The sequence below is a fragment of the Elephas maximus genome, chromosome 4 (assembly GCF_024166365.1).
Source record: "Elephas maximus indicus isolate mEleMax1 chromosome 4, mEleMax1 primary haplotype, whole genome shotgun sequence".
Lineage (NCBI taxonomy): Eukaryota > Metazoa > Chordata > Mammalia > Proboscidea > Elephantidae > Elephas > Elephas maximus.
In genome coordinates, this window is record NC_064822.1 from 26,020,820 (window position 1) to 26,040,520 (window position 19,701).

At 43.3% G+C, this 19,701-nt stretch overlaps 1 long non-coding RNA gene across 1 annotated transcript in view; it reads right to left on the bottom strand.

Annotated features, from left to right (window-relative positions):
• Positions 1-1,056: 1,056 nt before the first annotated feature.
• Positions 1,057-19,701, bottom strand: part of LOC126074890 (uncharacterized) — a 161,011-nt gene continuing 142,366 nt past the window's right edge. Inside the window, exon 7 of the long non-coding RNA XR_007517047.1 lies at positions 1,057-2,466. This is a non-coding gene — a long non-coding RNA (uncharacterized LOC126074890). The remainder of the gene's footprint in view (positions 2,467-19,701) is intronic.

Sequence of the window (19,701 nt, forward strand, 5' to 3'; positions counted from 1 at the left end):
TCCGTACTGAGAGTCTGTCGGTTAGTGTAGCCACCTTGAGCAATCCACTGTAAGGCTGTTCCCTCCGTACTGAGAATCTGTCGGTTAGTGTAGCCACCTTGATCAATGATCTTCCACTGTAAGGCTGTTTCCTCCGTACTGAGAATCTGTCAGTTAGTGTAGCCACCTTGATCAATGATCTTAGCTACATTTTCTGAATAACTTGCTGCAGCTCCTACATCATCACATGCTGCCTCGCTTTGCACTTTTATGTTGTGGAGACAGCTCCTTTCCTTAAATTTCACGAACGAACCTCTGTTAACTTCAAACTTTTCTTCTGTAGCTTTCCCACCTCCTTCAGCCTTCATAGACTTGAAGAGAGTTAGGGCCTTGCTCTGCGTTAGGCTTTGGCTGAAGGGAATGTTGTGGCTGGTTTAATCTTCTATCTAGACCACTTTCTCTGTATCAGCAATAAGTCTGTTTTGCTTTCTTATCATTTGTGTGTTCACTGGAGTAGCACTTTTAATTTCCTTCAAGAACTTTTCCTTTGCGTTCACAACTTGGCTAACTACTTGGCACAAGAGGCCTAGATTTTGGCCTATCTTGGCTTGCAACATGCCTTCCTCACTAAGCTTAATCATTTCTAGCTTTTGATTTGAAGTGAGAGACATGAGACTTTTCTTTTCACTTGAACACTTGGAGACCATTGTAGGGCTATTAATTGGCCTAGTTTCAATATTGTCATGTCTCAGGGAACAGGGAGGTCCAAGGAGTGGGAGAGAGATGGGGAAACAGCTCATCGGTGGAACAGTCAGAACACAAACAACATTTATAGATTAAGTCCCCCGTCCTATATGGGCACGATTCGCGGTGCCCCAAAACAATTACAATAGTAGCATCAAAAGCCACTGATTACAGATCACCATAAGAGATACAATAATAATGAAAAACTTTGAAATATTGCAAGAATTACCAAAACGTGACACAGACACACGAAATGAGCATATGTTGTTGGAAAACTGGCACTGATAGACTTGCCCAATGCGAGGATACCACAAACCTTTAATTTGTAAAAAAAATGCAGCATCTGCAAAGCTCAATAAAACGAAGTGCAATAAAACGAGGTATGCCTGTAGTTGGTTATATTTAATTTCGAAACACTTACTCATGGTTGTGCTTGTGAAAGGGGCACTTCTAGGGCAAGCTTGGGAAAACAGTGTAGATGTTTTAGTATCCTCCCATTTCCCTCCCATCCTTTGCTCAGGGTTTTCTCCTTCCTCCATCCCCATCTACAGCATGACTTTCCCATTAGTCCTGGGAGAAGCTCCAAGCAGACCAGATTCCATATTTGCCTGTTGTACTGAGGCCTAAAATATTTACATGGAAATTTCAAATATATACATTATTCTATAAAATACATACATGTCTTGCTAAATATACACAATCTTTATATTGCACTGTGTTTTTCCTGCTGCAATTCAGGAACACTGTTTGGAACTTTCCCAAAATCATGAGGCAGTGTCTGTGAGCAGGCAGAGTCCAGGCTGGGCTAATTAGTAGATAGAAGCAATACCTAACTCCAATCCAAGGCAGGTTCCACCAGAGAACAGGACATTCAGGACATCCCAGAGAAATCACTGGTGCACTTGATGTCCTCCATATTCTTCCTCTACATTTCATTCCTGGTTCAATTCAAGCACCTAGATCGAAGCATCTCCGAGTTCAAACTGACAGAAACTCACATTGACATTGGAAGTTGTAAATACAACTTGTATGCATTCATTTCATCAAATAGCATTGCAAGGAGCTCAGGAGCACCTCCTGAAGTGTATTTATGGTGCACAAAATGCTTTCAAAAATTTTGCATCTCTGCCCAGGTACCTAGTCATATCACTATATGGCTCACTCACAGGAGACTGCCAACACCCATAGTCCATCCCACACATCAGGAGAAGTCTAACCACAGAGGCTATGAATCAGATTCCTCTCTTCCCAGACTGTCTTAGTCTGGAAGCTCTGCTGAAACCTGTTCAGTATCATAGTAACACACGAGCCTCCACTGGCGGGTGGGTAGCGGCTGTGCACGAGGCACACTGGCCAGGAGCTGATGCTGGGTCTCCCATGTGGAAGGTGAGAATTCTACCACTGAACCCTATACAAGCCTGAGATTTTCTTTTTAGCACACTGGGATGTGTATCTTTCCACCTTCCTTTGCATCTCCTTTTCTACTTCCTACCAAGCCTAGGATCTGATGGACCATGCTGTCTTCAAGCGTCAGCTCATTTCATTTCTCCCTTTAAAAAATTCCCCAGTGGAATGTTGATAGCTGCCTTCCATGCCACTTTCATGATTGAAAGTTGTCTTTCCTCTGTGTATCAATCATGCCACCTCCTTGAGTGCAAGATCCATCCACTCAAACTCCAAGCCTGTTGGCTTCTCCATGATCCAGGGTCTTGGCTTAATAACTGCTTCACGATGAATAGAAAGCTGAGAGCAGAAGGTGGACACTGCTTAGTCACTACTATGTCAGAATCAGTAAACCTCTAAGCTTTGACACCCCCTCCCATAGATGTCAGATGAGACAAGACAAATGAGAAAGGCCCTTACATTCTAGATGTTATTGTTTTAATTTTCATTTGCTACACCAGGGTATTATGTTATTAGAGGAAATGTTGACTGAAGCCCCATGTTTGTGAACATAATTCAGGATCTCTAAGGTTTCAATGACTTACCCATTGTCAGGCCAACTTTCCCTATAAAAATGTGTGCTGACAATCTTGGCACAACAAAAGGGAACTCGGTTGGCTTCCAGGCCATCTGGATTTTATAAGTGGAGCCCACTCATGCATTCAATATACATTAGCAGAGTGCCCACCATATACCTGGAACAGTGGTATGGGGGATGGCTGGAGCCATACAAGTGTGTTCCCCTGATGTCAGAGAGCTTTCAGTTGAGTAAGCGGCCCTGATCAGGTTGCTAATGGGCAGGGCCTCTCCCAAAGTCAAGAATAGGGACTCTTTCCCCTTCTCCTGCCTACCCTAGACATGATAGCCCACCCCACCAGCATTTGGTAGACCTCGAAAATGCAAGGGGCATTTCGTGGCTACTCTTCATCCCCAAAGTTTAAAAATCTAGCCTCATGACCAAAACCTGCCACTCACAACTTCTCCAAGAATCTCCACCCTGGGCAGTGTTTTCTACTCTCAGAGGCCCTGGACTCAGCTGAGGGTAGGGTCTCTGGATCAAACGAGAACCCGAAAAAGAACACTTTTTCAATGTGGTCATCCAAACTTAAGACTGCTGAGTTTTATGGGAAGCTCTCTTGTTCAATTTAGCAAACACACGTTAAGCACCCAGTGTGTACAGAGAGGAAACCCTGGTGGCATAGCAGTTAAGTGCTACGGCTGCTAACCAAAAGGTCAGCAGTTTGAATCCACCAGGTGCTCCTTGGAAACCCTGTGAGGCAGTTCTAGTCTGTCCTATAGGGTCACTATGAGTAGGAATCAACTTGACGGCAGTGGGTTTTTTTTTATATACAGACAGCAAGGATGGTGAACCTACGTCTCATATACTTTGGACATGTTATCAGGAGGGATCAGTCCCTGGAGAAGGACATTATGCTTGGTAAAGTAGAGGGTCAGTGAAAAAGAGGAAGACCCTCAACGAGATAGATTGACACAGGGGCTGCAACAATGGGCTCAAGCATAGCAACGATTGTGAGGATGGCGCAGGACCGGCTGGTGTTTCGTTCTGTTGTATACGGGGTTGCTATGAGTCAGAACCAACTGGGTGGTACCTAACAACAACAACAAATACAGGAAGGAGCTTTGGTGGCGCAGTGGTTAACAGCTCAACCGCAAACCAAAAGGCCAGCAGTTCAAATCTACCAGCTGCTCCTTGGAAACCCTATCGGGCAGTTCTACTCTGTCCTATAGGTCGCTATGAGTTGGGATTGACTCAACAGCAATGGTCACATACAGGGTTGAAATACCTGGGTGGCCCACATCGTTAAGTATTTGACTACTAGCCGTGATTGGTGGTTCGAACCCAGCCAGAGGCCTGACAGGTCTGGCAATCTACTTCTGAAAGGTCACAGCCTTGAAAACCTTATGGAACAGTTCTACTCTGCACACATGGGGTCAATATGAGTTGGAACCCGCTCTACAGAAACAATAACAACGGATATACAGGCCACTCTGCTAGGCATTGTGCCTTATGCAGATTACAAGCATATATAAAAGAAAATAAAACCACAATCCCTTCTTTTAAAGAGCTTTTGGTCTGGGAGAAAAAACATCTCACATACAAACAATGGTTTAAAAAAAAAAAGCTTTAAAGTGCGTCAGCAGAATTCTCTTAGGTAGGGATCTTGAAGAAGGCTTCAAGGTGGAGGAGACCTATGAGCTTGTTTGCAAAGGTTGGGGAGGATTTTTAGTAAATTAGAGGTGGACATGGTTATAAAAGGGAATTTTAGTGATGACAACAGAGTGACAATGTATGTGAATATCAGAGAATACAGGACATGGCTAAACACAGTAGGCTCATTTGGGTGGAGTGCCTGGTGTGAGAAAAGTACTGGAAATAAAGATGGAATGGAATCTAGAAGCCAGATCCAGATGGAAAAAAAGAAGCCTTACATAGTAAAGGAGGGCTTTAATTTTATTCAGTGGGAAAATACTGAGTTTAGGAAGTAAGAAAAGAACATAATCAGAGTTACTCAGATAGATAGATGAGAGCTGGATAGATGGGCAGATACAGTTAGATAAATGTTAGGCAGATGGATGGTGGATGGATACATAGACACATGATAATATAGTTAGATGATAGATAGATGGATGAAGAGACAGGTAGGTAGGTAGGAAGATATGGAAGTAGGTGACAGACAGATAGATAGAAAAAGGTGGATAGAGAGATATCATAACAAATCCATCAGTGTCCTGCTCAAACAGGACCTTCTACATGAGGACTTCTCTGAAAACTCCCTCCTGGCCCATCTCTCTTCTGAGTTACCAGAGCATCTCTACCTTGATCATAGCACAGATGAGTTTGAACCTTGAGTTAAGATGTTTTTCTCTTTTCCTTCCTTCCTGCAGTCCTTTCTTCCTTGTCCTCTCTCTTTCTTTCCCTTGTCTCCTTCTCTCTCTCTCTCTCTCACACACACACACACACACACACACACACACACACACACTTGATATACCTGTCCTTTCCATATGGAATAGAGCAACTATGTATTATTCATTTTATTCTCTTGTAGAAAGGCTCTCCCAGCATTGAAAGAAATCAAAGAACCCTCCTATTGTAGTAAGAGTGACTGAACCTTTGCATTTTCTCACATTTAAAATAAAAAGGGGTACTAAGCTTGGAAAGTTAGCTACTATTTCTTTTCCCCAGACGTTAGACTATTCTCACACAGACAATCCATTCATGGTAAGGCTGCTAAGTTGTGCTTGTTTAACCCCTATTGGCCAAAGGGGTGAGCTAGGAGAGGTCTGTAGTGTCCTCTCATCTCTCCTCACAAGAGCCCTTACCTGGCTCCTTTTTCCTGAGCTCACCTTTCCAGTAACCCAGTCCCCTCAGCCCCTGTGACTCAGTTGGCTGTGGAATCACTAAATCAAGGTGCTAAACTGAGGTGTTACTACAACTCTCTGGGGATTGAGTTTTTCATAGGAAACTCCTGAAGGCCAAAACTCTTCCAAGACCCAAGAGAATAACTGCTTGAATGTCAGATATTGTGACAAAACAAGGGGAGGATGTATCTGGGAGCAGAGGGCCCTGCCAGGCACCAGAATAGGCCGTCTCCTGGTGACAGAGTGCCAAGAATCCTGTGAATGCCTTCATCAAGGTGTCATTTGGAAAGCAGAACTTGATTCCCACTTCTGGCCCCTGGGCCCCTGGCCAAGGCTCTGGGCTCACTTATTTGCTAAAGAATGGCACCATTAACTAGTTACAGTGGCTGTCTGCCTTCAGTGTGGGGGTGGGAAGGGATGGTGTCTGAGGCTTTTAGATTGGGGCCAGGATTGCACAGAGGGAAGAATAAAAGCAGCAGATGCTGTCAAAATAGTTTATTGGCTTGATACATTAGGTTCAACAGCTGCCACAAAGAAAACAGTTTCCTAGAGAACTACCAGCCAGACAGCATATGTGCTTTCGGGGGAGCCTGATAGACAGCAAAGATAAGCCTTTGCTTTTAAGGTATCCTGCTTACCTTAGCTGGGATTTCTTTTAAAAACAGGCATATGTGTGTGTGTGTGCACACACACGCCTGCATATGTGGTGTAGGGGGGGTGCGTTGTGTGTGTGTGGTGTGTGCGTGATGTGTGTGTGTGTGCGCACATGTGTGGTGTGTAGCAGGAAGGAGACAGGGATCGGACAATACCAGGAATACACTGTGACAGTTGTTACGCATTCCTCTTTTCCCAAAGTAACACCACGGGGAGCTCAGCTAGAGTTTGTGATTAAATGGAGGTTTTCTGTGTCAGCCTCGTTCGCATTCAGCAACTTAATTCTGGAGATAAGGATCAGAAGCACGTAGCATAAAGCTTCTGGACACTGCCCAGACTTCACCCCTCCCCAGCCAGCCCCCCCTCCCCCCAACGCCTCTGGGGTTATTAGGCTGTGGGGCTAGGATGGCAGGGTGAAAAGAGTTTAAATGTTCACTCAGGGGGCGCCAACAAAATGAACTATTTTTACAATTCTTTTTTTTTTTTTTTTTAACTCTTTTTATTGTCTTTGTTGAACTAAATAAGGAAGAGGTTATAAAATATAGTGTGCTGTTTAAAGAATAATTATAAAGCAACATCTGTGTGAATACCACCCAGGTCAAGAAACAGAACACGGCCAGGTCTGGGGAAGGCCAGCTCTGATCTCAGCTCGCACCCCACAGGGAGTGCCTTTTGACGTATGTGGGAGAATTCTTTACGTAGGGCCTCCCAAAATACAGTACTTACCCCGCTGGGATGGTATTTGAAATGATTTTGGTTGGGATGGGGTGAACATTTTAAATCTGAACTGTATATTCAGATTAATGTATATGAGGAAAATGACCCAAACCCACCACTGCTGTCAAGTGGACTCCAACTCACAGTGACCCTATAGAACGGAGCGAACAGCCCCATAGAGTTTCCAAGGCTGTAAATCTTTACAGAAGCAGACTGCCACATCTTTCTCCCCCAGAGTAGCTGGTGGCTTTGAAACACTGAACATTTTAGCTAGCAGCGTTAACCACTGCACCAGGGATCCTTAACGAAAATCATAGCCTCTCAAAACTGTGATTTTACAGATAAAAGACTAAACCAAACAAATAAGCACACAAACCCATTGCCATCAAGTTGATTCTGACTCGTAACAACCCTGTAGGACAGAGTAGAACTTTCCCACAGGGTTCCCAAGGAGCAACTGGTAGATTTAAACTGCCAACCTTTTGGTTAGCAGCTGAGCTCTTAACCGCTGTGCCACCAGGGCTAAAGAAGGTATTTATTTATTTATTTATTTTTAATGCAGCATGGCTTAAAGGACAACGCGGTACTATTATGGCAGTTCAATGGTAGAATTCTCTGCTTCCCTGGGGGAGACCCCGGTTCAATCCCCAGCCAGTGCACCTCACGTGCAGCCACCACCTATCTGTCAGTAGTGGCCTTAATGTTGCTCTAATGCTGAACAGGTTTCAGGGAAGCTTCTAGACTAACATGGGTGAGGAAGAAAGGCCTGGCAATCTACTTCCAAAAATCAATCTACTTCCAAAAATCAGCCTATCAAAAATCCTATAGATCACAATGATACTATCTGAAACTGATCATGGGGATGGCATAGGACCAGGCAGTGTTTCCTTCCACTGTGCGTGGAGTCACGGTGAGTTGGGGGCCAACTCAGCAGCAGTGAGCCACAACAATAATAATTTCATGCGGTACACAAACATGGCAACAATAGTAAAAATGGTACACAAATGACTGCTACCTGGAAGCCCAGTTTTAAGGCATCTAGGCACTTTTTTTTTTTAGAAGAGGAAAGTCACTCCTTAGACCCTGTCAGAGCAAGGAGAGACTTCAGCATCAGCTAAACCAGTGTTGCCCAAACTTTTCTGATAAGAGACGCTTGCTATTTACGCAAATTCTAGGCTCCACCCTTGACCCACTGAAACACAAACCTCTAGGAATGAGGTCTAAGGCTCTGAATTATTAGCAAGAACTTCAGATGACTTTGAAAGGTTGGTAGTTTGAACCCTCTCAGCGGCTCTGCAGGAGAAAAGACCTGTCAATCTGCTCTCATAAAGATTATAGCCAAAAAAACCCTATGGGGCAGTTCTACTCTATCACATGGGGTCGCTATGAGTTGGAATCAACTCAGCAAGACCCAACACAGCAACATGATCAGCGGGGATTAGGGCATTTAGGTCTGGCGCAGTTCCCACCTTTTCAGAGCAGCGGCTAGCACCGGTTCAATGTTAGACACTGTTAGTTAGATGGAACAAGCCGTGAACCCATGTTCAGCTCCAGAGCCAGGACCCCGGTCTCCTTATTCCCAATCTAGGGTCTTTTCCTTTGTGCCTGGTGGGGCGGGGGGGCGGGGAGCGGTAGAACAAGGAAAGGTAGAGATACCCCGACACACATGGGGTCGCCATGAGTCCGAATCGACTCCACAGCACCTGATATTTTTTCAAGGTCTCAGAGAGACAGGCTTCTACTTTTACAATGGGACCAAGCAATGGACACAATTAATCTATCAGCAAAGTTTCATTAAATTTCTCATATGTTCACCAGAGACAGCTAGGGATGGAAGAGTGTAAAAGAAAAGAGGAGGACAAGGTTCTTTTCTCAAAGGGCTCACTGTCTACCTACCTGGGCTTAAAAACCAATAAATACGACACAGAACAGTCAACTTCTGACCTGCTGGGCCTCCTTCCTATGAGGGTGATTTTAAAGCAAGATAAGTACAGGCCGGGGTGTCTGGGAAGAACGTCAGCGGGGCTGAGTGGGGTTTCAAGAAGCTGTGTGTCAGTCTGGGGGTGAAGATGCCCTGTGCATGGGCATCTGAGAGCACCCTGACTAAAGCAGGACATTCATGGGGGCTCAGCGGTCTCCAAGGGGAGGGTGTGGCTCCAAAAACTCAGGCCGAATTGGGATGTGTGTGCCTGGTGCAGGACCTTCTGTCACCTACTATGTTCATGACTTAATGATCAGGTGAATTCTTCACTTCTCTTGCCTCGTAAACTCAACATGTGCACATGAAACTGGGTTTACAAGTCCATTTTTTCTTAAGTGATTCATGTGTGGATGAGTTTTTCAGAGAAGCTGTGGTGAATTTTTAATCCTAAACTGAGTTCTGGTCTCTGTCCTTGCCTCCTTTTCCACTTCCTAACACAGAGAGAGAACGTTGAGGTAAATATCACGAGATGCCTTGGCAGGTGGAAGAGGTGACAAAAAGGTAGCCCGATGGTATATAGTGCAGTGAGTAGTCGGGTACTTGGCGAAGGAGAAAACAATTTTTTAGGTGTGAGAATCTGTCTTCTTTAAAAGATTCAGCCATTTTAAGCTTCTCAACTGAGAGAGCCATCCTTTTTGAGCAGATCTTCTTTGACTGAGGAAGAATAATCTGACTGTTGTGGATGTATAGAGGGTCTTTAGAGGCACAAACAACTTGCAATCAGTTACTAACCTAAAGGCTGGTGGTTTGAGTCCACCCAGCAGTGCTACGGAAGAAAGTCCCGACAACCTGCTCCCATAAAGATTACCCTATGGGGCATTTCTACTTTGTAACACATGGGGTCACCATGAATTAGGATTGACTCAAGGGCAACAGGTTTTTTGTTTTGTTTTGTTTTGTTTTGTGGAAGCAAAGAGAGTAGTTCTCCATTCCCCTCAGAGATGGTTGCAACTGAAACTATTTTAGGATTTAGGAAAGGCTGCCTGTCCTAGTAATCTGGAAAGAGGGTGGTGAATTCTATCATAAGAGTTTCAGTAAAGTAATAAGAGTATAGACAGAGTCTTTCAAGAATTTTGGTTCTGAAATAAAGAAGAAAGATAAGGGAGGCATAGAATTGAAGAAGGTTTTTTTGTCGTTTGTTTCATTTGGGTATGCTGAGATCAACGCTGTATGCTCATGATAAAGAGGCTGTAGGAAACAGATTAAAGAGGAGACACCTGTTGGAGCAAGACCTTGAGAAGTGAGAGGGGTAGGATTCAGAACAGAGATGGGTGCATAGGTATGAGAAAGAAAGGGGGTGCAGGATACTGGTGGGAAGCTGACTGTGGACACTGTTGTGGACTGAATTGTGTCTCCAAAAAACGTGTGTCAACTTTGCTAGGCTATGATTCCCAGTATTGTGTAATTGTCTGCCATTTTGTCAAGTGAGGAAACCCTGGTGGCCTAGTGGTTAAGTGCTATGGCTGCTAACAAAGGGGTTAGCAGTTCGAATTACCAGGTGCTCCTCGGAAATTCTATGGGGCAGTTCTACTTTGTCCTAAAAGGTCGCAATGAGCCGGAATAGACTGGATGGCAACGGGTTTGGTCTTTTTTTTTTTTTTGGTTTTGTCATCTGATATGATTTTCCTATGTGTTGTAAATCCTACCTCTATGATGTTAATGAGGCAGGATTAGAGGCAGTTATAGTAATGAGGGAGGACTCAATCGACAGGATTAGGTTGTATCTTGCATCAATCTCTTCTGAGATATAAAAGAGAGAAGAGAACAGAGAGGCAGTGGACCTCATACCATCAAGAAAGATTTGCTGGGGGTGGAGCACATCCTTTGGACCTGGGGTTCCTGCACTGAGAAGCTCCTAGACCAGGGGAAGACTGGTGACAAGGATCTTCCCCTAGAACTGACAGAAAGAGAAAGCCTGCCCCTAGAGCTGGAACCCTTAATTCGGACTTCTAGCTTCCCAGGCTGTGAGAGAATAAATTTCTCTTTGTTAAAGTCATTCTCTTGTGGTACTTCTGTTATAACAGCACTAGATAACTAAGACACCTACCACCACAATCTTTACTACCAATAAGAACACATACTAAATTTACACTTACTATATATGCTGGTCATTGTGCTAAGTGCTTTACATTCATTATTATCTCATTTTACCCTCAACAATTCTTAGAGATAAATAACATCATTATTCCCATCTTCAGATGAAGAGGCTAGACCTCAGGGAGGTTAAGTAATTTGTTTCAAGTCACCCAGCTGAAAGTAATGGAATCTGGATTCAAATTGAAGTTGTTTGACTGCAGAGCTCCCAATAAGTGATGGAGCAGGGGCAGGGTGGATAAAAAATAAAATGAATTTCAAAAGCAACGGAAGTGGAAGAGATTGGCTCTCTGAATGGGATCAGAGAAGAAACAGAGCGAGAGTTAGGAAGTGAGCAAACCAGAAGTATGAGAGTGGTGATCAGATTGGTGAGGAAAGACTGGAGTTTAGGGTTCCAGAGACAGCACAGTTCCAGGTGATAAGAATGCCCAGTGTGGTGATGAGTGTCGTTGGCTACATTGGAGGGAAGACGGCAGTTGTTGGGGTAGGAGAGGCCAAGGATCTGTGGCCCTAAAGTGTTGGAAAGTGCATGGAGCCTCTTCAGATCTGGTTTTTCTTTTTCCTGTGACATACTGGACTGTATTACATAAATGAATAGGGGTCCCCCAAAATTACCAAGCATTTGGGGTCAGGGATGGATTACCTGATAAGTGTGAACAACAGGTGAAATTATGCCCTGCAGATTAGTAAGTAAGTAAGTACAAGTGAGCCCTTGCTTACTGTGAGCCCATTCGCACCTTGCTTGCTGGTTAATCCACCCCTGCCTGAGGTAGAGGAGAATATGGGGCAGGTGATGTGCTAAGAGTGTGACTAGGAAATCTTTGGACGATAGCTGCAAGGAGGTGAGAATGGTGGCATCGGTGAAATGACAAGAGTTCAAAGGAATGGCATGATAGAGGGTGGAGGAGCAGTGGTTTGCAAGCAAATCTGGGGGGCACAAAGGAACCTACACTGCCCCTGGGCTCTCAGGAGAATGAGTGCTCTCCGCTCCCCTGTTCCCCCCTCCCCTTGTTTTGCTAGGCAAGTGGGTCCTTAGAGCCGATTTAGGTTTCCTTAAATACAAGAATATGGACTGAACACTTTAAAATGTTTGTTTAATAAAAGAAAGAACAAATGCTCCATCCACCTTCTCTTCTCTGAGGCTACTGTGCTAGGTGATGATGCAATGATCATTAGAAACCCAGGATTCCTACTCTCACAGAGTTGACAGTCTAGGGAAGGCATTCATAAAGCTAAAATCTATCAAACCAAAAACCAAACCTGTTGCCTTCAAGTCGATTCTCAATTTGTAGCAACCCCAGAGAACAGAGTGGAACTGCCCCTTAGGGTTTCCAAGGTGGCAATCTTTACAGAAGCAGACTGCCACATCATTCTCCCTTAGAGCAGCTGGTGGGTCAGAACCACCAACCTTTTGGTTAGCAGCTGAGCACTTAAATCACTGCACCACCTCTAGTGTGCTGCATGGGTATACATAAAACCCGAAGACCTAACCTTGCCTGACAGGTCATGTAAAGCTTGCCTAAGGCAGTGGCAATGACAATTCAGCTCAGAGTAGCTACTGGGGAGAGAAGAGCCTTCCAGACATGACAGGTATTTGGGAAAAACTAAAGATATAGTAGATTGTCTACCATGGAGCTTACCTTTACAAAGATAAAGAGGAATGGGTACGGTCTGGGGATCGAGGGAGTTTGAGGCAGTGGAGAAGAAGAATAGGAATATAAAAGTACAAGAGAAATGACCTAGTTGAAGGGTCCCACATTTTACTTGTGCAAACATGGAAGATATACAAGACTTAATGGGAAGAGTGGACCTCAGGGGTCCAGGCAGGACACATGCCTTCTGTAGTTCCGTGGGCTGAACTCCTTGGTGGTTCTGGAGGCCTTGTCTTTTGGTGCAGAGGCCCTCAGAAGCTGAGACCCTGAATGGGGTCAAAGTTCCAGCCAAACTTCAGTTTATCATTCTTGGATCTACTTGTGCCTGTTGCTGGAGACAGACTTTCTCCTGGCTGGGGTTGCTGGTGTGGGATTAGCATCTACGCTTTGTCTATACTAACTCAGAACAATTATTAAAAGAAGTCAGTAGGCTTACCGTAATTTAACATAACGTTATTATTTTGTTAATGTGGTAGGCAGCCTCTAATATAGCCCTCAAATGATCCTGGGCATTCACACCCTTGTGTAACGGCCTTCCCTTGAGTAACTTGCTTCTAACCAACAGAATACAGCCACATTCCTGGAAGTGCCATAATGAAGTTATGAAAGATTTTGACTCCATCTTGTTAGCAGGCTCTCTTCTGCTGGCTTTGATGAAGCAAGCTGACATGTTTGGAGAGGTCAGGTGGCAAGGAACAGAGGGTGGCCTCCAGCCAATAGCTAGCAATGACTGAGGGCCTCAGTTCCCACAATGCTCGAGGAACTGAATCCTGCCAATAACCATGTAAGTGAACTTGGAAGCAGACGAGACCTTGGCCCTGACCAATATCTTCACTGCAACCTTGTGAGAGACCCCGAAGTAGAGGACTCAGCTAAGCCATGTCTGGATTGCAGACCCACAGAAACCATGAGATAATAAGTGTGTGTTGTTTAAAGCCACCAAATTTTGGAATATTTTTGTTGCACAGCAGTAGATGACTAATACAGTTAAGTATTTAAAGCATATTCATTAGTTGTAGGACATTACTTAGAAATGAATATGTGTAAGCTTATAGTCCTGGTTTAAAAATATGAATTATTTTTACCCTTGAGGTTTCAGTCCTGTGGTATGCTGTGAGAGAAAGCATCGCATTTTGGCCGCCAGTATTCATTCACTTTCCTAATAACTTCCTTATTCTCTTGGGGATTCGTCTGTCCTCCATTGGGTGGAATATTGATGGGAAAGTACTTCTTCCACCACCAAAATCCAAAGAATCCAGATCCTCTCACCCTCCCACCCTCAACCTAGCACGTTTCACAGTCCAGCAATAGGTGATTCCCAGGAGGGTAAAGAGAATTGTGGGAGGTCATTTAGGGTACTAGTAACCTCCTGAGCAGGCTGTTTAGATCATGAGATTGTTGCTCTACCTTCTGCTTCTCGTCCTTCCTGATTTCTGCCTGCTCCCAGTTCTGGTCCTTCAGCTTCTGGTAGATTCTGAGAGCAGGACTTTCATAGTAAATCCCTTTTTTATTTAAGTTAGTCAGCATTGCTTTCTGTTGCTTATTAAGAACCTAAGAGATACATACGTACTATCTTTAGAATTTAGAAAGTGAACAGGTGATGTAAACACAAATGGCATATTAGTAATCTTTCATTTGGTGGCAAGTGGGGAGAAAATCCTTTTGGCAAACTCATCGAACAGCTTGTTAGTAGGTTTTAACAGGGCTCAACCAAAGGACAGTCTTCCTTTATCAGAAAATTGCTGTTACAACCTCTTGGAAAATCGCTGCCAGCCCAGTCAGCTGAAAATTGAAAAATGCAGTCAACCACAAAGCTCTTTGGGCAACAATATCTCACACAACTACTTTGAATCATCCCTTCATTGAAATGACTGGTGTTTGAGTTTTTGTAGACCAACCTCACATCATCTCTGCAAGTGCTCCAGGCAATGTCCTCCCACCCCAGGAACAAGTAAATCCCAAAATGGGAAAGTGTAGCTTACAGCTCAATCCAGGCAAGTCAGGTGGCCAACCCCTTTCAGGCATGGCATCACACTCATAAATGTACTCTTTCAGTTTTCCATGGGGTCTGTGCCTCTTGGAGCTCATTTTGATATTTGAGTGAAAAGATGTTTGCTTCTTCTTGCTGAAGTCAATTTTTTTAATTGCGTTTCTGCAGCTCAGACTCTTCTTACTAATATATATATATAACATTTACTGTTTTCAAGGTATGCCTGACAGTCTAGATTGCTAGATGGGAAGTAAGGAAAGTGATCTTCATAAAGTCAGAACTGTATTATTGATTACCTATAAAGATTATTTTCAAAATAATTCCATCAGTCCATTTAGATTGGCATAATCACGTTTCTGCCAATAAAAATGGCACTGGAAAATATGCTTGCTGTGGAGGACCTCAGCCAGGATCTCATATCCATTCCCCAAAACAAACTCAAAAGGGAGAGAAACCTATTCCTAGATGGACATGTTATATAAACAGACATAGCCAATTTGAATCAAATTTTCCTTGTGGAGTTTAAAGATCCATGGACTGAGTTTATGAGTATTGAATAGGGTTTTTGAAGCCATAGCAAGATGATTCTAGAATTGCATGAAATACTTTGGAAGCCAACTTCTTGTCGAGGCTGTGATTTGGAAAAGGAAAGGAGCTACAGGGATCATACTTTGGTTCTCAGAAAGAGTCTGAACGGAAAAAGAATCTTATACTAGTTAATATGGAACCCGGGAGAATTTTAAAGACCCAAGAAATCAGAAGACACAATAAAAGAAGTTCTGCATCTCCCTAGAAGAATATTTCACCCTAATTTATTTTAAAGGAGTTTAATTGCTCCCTAATATATTATATATATATTTTTTTTTAAGTAAAAAAAAAAGCCATTGGATGACTTGACTTTTGTTAGGTTCCCAAAATATACCAGAAGCTATAGTAAAAAATCCTCCTTCATTTGATCTTCATAAAAACTGACTAGTTATTATTTTGCATTTTTGGAGACAGACACTGAGCAAGATAAATATGGCACTATAAAAAGACAAAAATAGCAGGTTCTATGGAGTTACGTATTAAGTGGAAAATAAAGCAGGAAAGGGGTATAGGAAATGTTGAGAGTCGGGGGCTGCAATGCTGGATAGGGTGGCCATGGGAAGCCTCACTAAGAAGATGACATTCAAGTAATAGAAGGTGATGTAGAGATTCATGTGGTTACCTGGGTGTGATGGTTAAGATTGTGTGTCAACTTGCCTGGGCCATGATTCTCAGTGTTAATATGGGATCACTCCCATGATGGAATCTGCTGTGAGTAGCCAATCAGTTGAAGGGAAGTTTCCTTGGGGGCATGGCCTGCATCAAAGTATAAGCAGCCTTTCTGGCTTTTTGCTTGCTCTGGATCCTACGGCTGCCTCCTGTTCATCTGACCTCTGGTTCTTGGGACTTAAGCCACCATCTTAGCTCCTGATCTTGGGATTCATAGGTCTGCATAGCCTGTGATGGGGAGCCCTGCACTCTGGCCTGCTGATCTTGGGTTCACCAGCCCGTTGCAGCTATGTGAATCGAGAGAAGCCTTGTGGTCTTGCCTACCAATCTTGGGATTCCTCGATCTTTACAGCCTGTGAGCAAGAGCCCTTCCCTCTGATCTGCCTATCTTGGGTTCACCAGCCCTTGTGACTACATGAATTGAGAGAAGCCTCTATCCTGATCCATGGACTTGGGACGTTCCAGCCTCTAAAATCTTGAGAGCTGTTTCCTTGACATAAATAACTCTCTGTATGTATCTATATGCTGTACTCGTTTCGTTTCTCTAGAGAACCCAGCCTAAGACATTGAGGAAGCCACTACATGTCTGTCTGTAATACTGTGGTGGTTGTGTTGCTGTGATACTGGAATCAAATCGACTACATCTCTGGAAAAAGACAATGGAAAAGCTCAATATCATCAGTCAGAACAAGGCCAGAGGCCAACTGTGGAGCAGACCATCAATTGCTCATATTCAAGCTCAATTTGAGGTTGAAGAAAATTAAAACAAGACCACAAGAGCCAAAGCATGACCTTAAGTATATTCCACCTGAATTTAGAGACCATTTCAGGAATAGATTTGACACATTGAACACTAATGACTGAAGACCAGACAAGTTGTGGAATGACATCAAGGACATCATACATTAAGAAAGCAAGAGGTCATTAAAAAGACAAGAAAGAAAAGAACAAAAAGGATGTCAGAAGATACTCTGAAAGTTGCTCTTCAACGTAGAGTAGCTAAAGCAAAATGAAGAAACGGTGAAGTAAAAGAGCTGAACAGAAGATTTCAAAAGTTGTCTCGAGAAGACAAAATATTATAATGAAATGTGCAAAGACTAGGAGTTAGAAAACCAAAAGAGAAGAACATGTTTACTGTACCAAAAAGAATTTGTTGATTGTTCAACTATGACTAGGAGTTAGCATATGGTCAAGAACTCATGGTACTGAAGGAAGAGGTCCAAGCTGCACTGAAGGCATTGTCGAAAAACAAGGCTCCAGGAATTGATGGAATACCAATTCAAATGTTCCAACAAACAGATGCAGAGCTGGAGGTGCTCACTTATCTATGCCAAGAAATTTTGAAGACAGCTACCTGGCCAAAGGGCTGGAAGACAGCCATATTTGTAGCCATTGCAAAGAAAGGTGATCTAACAGATAGAACAATATCACTACTATCACACACAAATAAAATTTTGCTGAAGAGCATTCAAAAGTGGTTGCAGCTATACATAGGGAATTGCCAGAAATTCAAGCTGGATTCCGAAGAGGATACGGAATAAAGCATATCATTGCTGATGTCAGATGGATCATGGGTGAAAGCAGAGAATACCAGAAAGATGTTTGCCTGTGTTTTACTGGCTATGCAAAGATGTTTACCTGTGTTTTATTGACTATTGCAAAGAATGAGAATTCCAGAACTCTTAATTGTGTTCATGAGGAAGCTATACATAGACCAAGGCAGTTTTTCCAATAGAACAAAGGGATACTGCATGGTTTAAAGTCAGGAAAGATGTGCATCAATGTTGTATCCTTTCAAGATACTTATTCTGTCTGTACACTGAGCAAATAATCCAAGAAACTAGGCTATACAAAGAAGAACGGGGCATCAGGATTAGACGAAGATTAACAATCTGCGTTATACAAATGACATAACCTTACTTGTTGAAAGTGAAGATAACTTGAAGCACTTACTGATGAAAATCAAAAACCACAGCCTTCAGTATGGATTACACCTCAACATAAAGAAAACAAAAATCCTCATACCTGGGCTAATAAGCAACTTCATGATAAACAGAAAATATTGAAGTTGTAACAGACTTCATTTTACCTGGATCCACAATCAACACCCATGCAAGTAGCAGTCAGTAAATCAAAAGATGCATTGCATTGGGCAAATCTGCCACAAAAGACTTCTTAAACGTTTTAAAAAGCAAAGATGTCACTTTAAGGACTAAGGTGCATCTGACTCAAGCCATGGTTTTTCAATTCTCATATACATGTGAAAGCTGGACAAAGAATAAGAAATCTATGAAGAATTGATACCTTTGAATTATGGTGTTGGTGAAGAATATTGACTATACCATGGACTGCCAGAAGAACGAACAAATCTGTCTCGGAAGAAGTACAGCCAGGATGCTCGTTAGAAACAAAGATGGCGAGACTTTGTCTCACATACTTTTCACACGTTAGTGGGAGGGACCATCCCTGGAGAAGGACATCATGCTTGGAAAAGTAGAGGGTCAGCAAAAAAGATGAAGACCCTCAACAAATGAGTTGACACAGTGGCTGCAACAATGGGCTCAAATACAGCAATGATTGTGAGGATGGGGCAGGACCAGGCACTGTTTTGTTCTGCCGTACATAGGGCTACTATGAGTTGGAACCAACTTGACAGCACCTAACAACAACAAACCTGGGGAAGAGCATTTCAGGCAGAAGAGCAGTAAGTACAAAGGCCCTGTGGTGGGACTGTGCTTGGAATGTTCACCAACAAAGAATACTGACAAGGTAAGAGGGAAACCAAGAGTATCATGCTCTGGAAGCCAAGAGAAAAAACGTTTTGTGGAGGTGGGATAAATCAAGTGACCCAGTGGTGTTGCTGGGTTAAGAAAATTGAGGACTGAGCATTGGCTATTGCATTTAACAATATGGTGGTCACCGAGGATCTAATACAGAGCAGTTTTGATGGAGTGATAGAACAAAAACATCGTTGCAGTGATTTAACAAGGGAATCTAAACATTGCATACAACTCGTGGCAACCTCATGTGTGTCAGAGTACAGCTGTGTTCCACAGGGTTTTAAAACAATGACTGATTTTTTGGAAGTAGATCCCCAGGCCTTTCTTCTGAGGTACCTCTGTGTAGACTCCAACCTCCAACCTTTTTGTTAGCCGCTGAGTGTGTTACCGTTTGCACCGTCCAGGGGCTAGGAGAACAGCAGTCAGAGACAGTGAAACATACAGCTCTGTTAAGAATTTTTGATACAAAGCAAAGGAGAGAAACAGGACACAATTGCCCATTGACATTAAGTTGATTCCAACGCATATCAACCCTGTAGGAAAGGGTAGAACTTTCCCATAGGTTTTCCAAGGAGCAGCTGGTGGATTCAAACTGGCAACGTTTTGATTAGCAGCTGTAGCTCTTAAACACTGCACCACCAGGGCTCTGGGACAGTGATTAGAAGGGGGAAGTGAAAATGAAGTATGTATACATATATATTTAAAAACATATATATATATATGTTTTTAAATGGGAGAAGTTACCATTATGTTGTGTGCTGAGAGCAACAATCCAGTAGAGAGGAAGCACAAGTACAGAAGAGAAAGAACATAACTGCTGAAGCAGTGTCCCGCTGGAAGGCGTGGGATACAGTGGGTGAGTGAAGGAAAGGGTGCAGCAGTCCAGTCACAATAATGGGAGAGAAGACGATGGGCACAGACACACGTAGGGGGGTAGATGTGGTGGTGGAAGTTTGTGGAAGTTAGTTTCTGGTTGCTGGTATTTTCTCAGTGAAATAGACTGAAAGCAGCAATCAGGGAGGAGAA